Raw genomic sequence first — 4,526 nt, 5'->3', positions numbered from 1 at the left:
CATGTCTAGCTGGAATTGGATATGGATCGCGATCCATGTTGGAAAGCATCTGGGCATGAAATTTGGTTCAGTGGAATCCTTGGTTCTAGTTGGTCCCAATTCTCATCTCTTTTTGGATTTGGGCAATTAAAAGTTCAGATTTTCCTTGTTTTCCCCTTTTTTCCAAGGTTTTTGGTATGATCACCCCAATCTTGATTTTTATGATCTTTTGGTCCTTTTCTTCTCACCAAACTCAATGTTCTGATGCCTGAGAGCTTGTCCTAAGCAGAGGAAATAACTTTAGCACATTTTGCCAAAAAGGTACATGGATCGCGATACATGTTGGGCAAGTTTTTTGACAGGTTTTCGTACAGTCTTTTTCAACAAGTGTTTTTAACCCCTTCTTGAAAGTTTTACTGGATTTGGTTCAGTTTTGAAGCTCTGACCATCGCTTCTTCAATTTTTCCGAGTTATGGTCTTCAACACCAAAACAAGGTTTTTGATAATTTTTTCCCTCGATCCTTTTGGCCACAAATGATGGTGCAATTTGTTACCTAACCTACTCCTAGAACTGAAATGAATGTGCAAACATAACAGAACTTAACAGTACAGAAATAACAACAATGTGTGTGGTGGAACAACCCTTTCCAAGAATGTGAAAATTCAAAGAACCAAATACTATCTTGTACTTCATTCACAGCTTCCTTTGCTCTTAAGGAATAGCACTGGCTAGTCTCGGACTCCAGTCGCTATTAAGCACTAAACCTACGTCTAGCTGCTTCACTGTCTAAGGGTAAACGGAACTGGTATCAAAAGCTTGAAGGGAGATTTGTTTGTCTTGTTTGTTTTTTTTTACATTGAGTCACTCACCACCTAAGGATTAGTTTCCCCGACAGTGGCGCCAATGTTAGCCGGTCGCCACGATGGACGTTTGCAGCATAGCTCTTTTGTACTAACATAATGTCAATATGCAAGGAAGCGACTCGGGGTGGGGCGCGGAGACTTAATGATAATGTCAATCTCACCAAAGTGAACTCGATGACTACTCATTCTTACAACAAAAGCAAATCAACCACTTCCTATTCAGACAATCAATATGCGTCCATTCTCAAAACTCAACATAATCATGCCGTTTCGGTATCCAAGCGAATCCGGAATGTCACGAAACTTAAGGAGAGGTATCACAACACTTATGGGCTCAATCCTACCAAGTCCTGTCACCATATCGGAAGGTACATAAATCACGATCCATCACAAAAAAATGTGCAGAAAACTGAAACAGAAGTACTTGGAAAGATCCACCTCAAGTATAGAAACACTTATCCATGGTCAAAACATAAAAAAGAAACCATTTTAACTCCCAAATCAATGCATTTAGCTCACAAATGACTCGTCACGAACCACATCAAAATTGGAAATGATTACACTTAGATTGAAGAGCAAGAGACAAGGAACACAATGTACTATTTGGAATAGAATTCTGATTACCCGTTTAGGAGAAATGATGATTACAAATTGTAGTCACAAGAAGCTTTTGTAGCACACGTTTTCTTCTCCCAGCTAATGATAATCCTCCTTTCAAAACTAAGGGTTTTGACATTAAAAGTTAGGGGCTTTCCCATGTCCATTCGGCCTCTTACAAGGGGTAGACTCAGAGAAAATAAAAAGAGTATGGTCTAGCCTCATTATGATTACAACTCATTTTAGGCTGAATTATAGGGTGTTTGTCGAAAAAATAGAGTATCCGCCGGGTTTGGTATGCATACGCCTATTCGCTCATATCCACCAAACAATACGATACTATGGTAAGGAGTTAAAGATGGTAAGGAGTTACAGATGGGTGAAAGGCATCAATTGCAGTTTTTGATCCAAGTGGAGTCTATGTGATGCAGGTGGTGAAACAACCCACTTGAAGATTTGGTAGTAGGCTGCAATAAAACTCTATTTATATGGTTTTGGTTCTCTGATAGTGTTTACTGAGTTTCTACAGTTAGAAGTGGAATTAAGTTCTTTTTTTAGTGAACACAAATGTTCAACTAGGGGGTGGGCAATGATGGTGCATCCAAAGTTGGTCAACCATAAGAGATCGCATGGGCAAGTATTGTCACGCCAAGTGCTAAAGGGCACGGCAGGGTCAGGGACCTAGGCCAAGGGCCGGGCTGAAGGTGTGGACAGAGGATCCATTTAGGGCAAAGGGCCATGGCCCCTCCTGTAAAGGTTGACTCGGAGGAGGATCGGACATTCAGTCTCTCCTCGGCCTTTCACTGGTATCAGAGCTAGGAGAGGAGAGAGCTATGGAGGAGGAAGGAAGGCAGGGCATTGCATGTTCTCTCTCTCTCTCTCTATCTATCTCTCTCTCTCTCTCTCTCTCTCTCTCTCTCTCTCTCTCTCTCTCTCTCTCTCTCTCTCTCTCTCTCTCTCTCTCTCTCTCTCTCTCTCTATCTCAATGAAGAACCGTGGGCAAGCTCCTTGAGGAGACCTTCTCAATGATGCAGGGCGAGCATGGCCCCTTGGATCAAGGAAGAGGAACTTGGCTACTCACGTGGGAGGGGCCACTAACATGGAGATGGGTTTGGCAGTCGACATGCATGGCATGTAGAAAAGACGGACACGTTAGGTTCATAGAGCCAAGGGGAGTGAATCCCAACCATGTTGCATGACTAGGGGAGCACCACAACGCCTGTGATGTCTATTTTTTTCCTTGTGCTACTCTGCAGCAAGGCTGCCATAGCTATGGCTTCGCTATTTTCCACTTGGGGGCTTCCCATGGTTCGAGGGTGGCCACTCTTCAAATTTTCTAAGGGTGCATGCCCACCCCAGGCACACACCAAGCAGTCGTAGCGTTAGAACCCCCTGGCATGTGCACAACCATGGATACAGAAGGACTACACGGTGAGAGTTTTTGAGAGATGCCGCATGCAAGATGTCAATAACGCAAATAGCGCCTGCCAAGGATAAGCGGTTCAAGAACCATGGAGGCTCAAACATACAAATCATGAACGCAAAAATTTTAGACGCCAAGTGTGAACCTTCGTGCAAAGCACAGCCTGGAAGGCATGTAAGGCTGCACTCCCCAGCTTGAGGACGTCCGACAACCTGCCAATGCTAAAGCCAAATCTTTTGGTATGCAGCACTTTCTGTATGTAGGTATTGACACAGCAAGGATATGATATCCCATATGAGCACAGATTTGACTCAAGATTGGAAATAGTTCAAGGTTCAAGCATGCTCAAACACGCAGGCAATGTGGCCGCCATGACAAGCTGCTTGAGGGCATTTTGGAGGTAACCAATAGCTTTCAATTTCGCTTACTACTTTTCTTCAAAACATATTGCATCAAGACACAAGAAAGGCTTGTGAAAATCGTGTTGTTATCAAATTTAAGCATGGCTTATCCACGGCGTCACAACCTAGCATGGTTGGGTCATGCCAGGATTTGTGTTTAATAAAATTTGGCTATCCAAAGATCAATGATTGGTTTGACGACCAAGAAGGAGGCGCAGGTACTCAATACGGTGGACCATTAACTACACTTTCAAGTAGTTGTTCAAGAAGTTTCTTGGGCTTGACTTCTCGGCAAGTTCTCTTCCCATGATGCATTCAGATACGGATATGATCTACTCATTGTTGACAAGCATGATCCGATGATTTTTCTAAGACATCTATGGGACGCATGTCTAACCTCACCATCCTATCTTATTGCTATATTAGTGAGAACCACGATTACTTTGTCAAACCATGGGATGAAGCTGACTTGACTAGTGCATAGAAGCTACAAGAGGTCGTGAATCTCACGGAAAACAACTAACAACTTGCATCTAACTCAAGCTACACTCAAGTGACTAAAATCACCAAAAACCAATCACTCATCTGCAAGCAAATCACATTTGTTACAGCATCAAATGACATCCAAACATAACGGAACTTCTCGGACAAGTTTATAAGAACTAAGCACACATGTCTATGGTCTCAAACCCCACTTTAGGTCAAGTTCCCAAATCGCGATTATTAGCAACAATGGATTTTTGACCTCGTTGTTTTCGACCCAATGATGTCCCAATACCCCCCCATGCTTAGTTTTTGAATTAAAAGTGTAAATTCCTAGTTATGATGAAATTAGGCCGCAGGTCGGCGACACTAAAAGCTACAAAATACTGTGAATGGCTTACGTCAATGCGTAGAGCTCTTACGTGCGGTTGCAATGCAACAAACAAAATCGCAATGTGACAACCGAAGAGGGAGTAGGAAGCGCGAGAAGGAGATAAGTGAACGCCTGTTAACCCTCACGGCTCACGGACACCCATCACCTACGATGGACGCGTATTATGTATTTGGTAGAGTCAGGTACCGGGCTTGTCGGACCAATAGGGAAAGGTAGAGTGATCGCCGATGAGAGGCGCACTTTAACTTGGACATTCAAGGGATTAGTTGGCTAAGCATGGGCGCCCAAGTGTGAATGGGGTGAGCTCCTATAAAAGCCAACTAAACCTAATTTTTACTCATTCTCTCATTTGTGCAATTGAAGAGTGCTCTTGCTCCATCTCCAT

General features: G+C 43.2%; 1 pseudogene; it reads left to right on the top strand.

The window, feature by feature from the left end:
• Positions 1-2,539: 2,539 nt before the first annotated feature.
• Positions 2,540-3,061, top strand: LOC147445708 (uncharacterized; annotated as a pseudogene).
• Positions 3,062-4,526: the final 1,465 nt, after the last annotated feature.

This window comes from Adiantum capillus-veneris, chromosome 12 (genome assembly GCF_014529385.1).
Source record: "Adiantum capillus-veneris isolate H3 chromosome 12, ASM1452938v2, whole genome shotgun sequence".
In the NCBI taxonomy this organism is placed as follows: domain Eukaryota; kingdom Viridiplantae; phylum Streptophyta; class Polypodiopsida; order Polypodiales; family Pteridaceae; genus Adiantum; species Adiantum capillus-veneris.
This window is presented reverse-complemented; position numbering and strand designations above follow the sequence as displayed.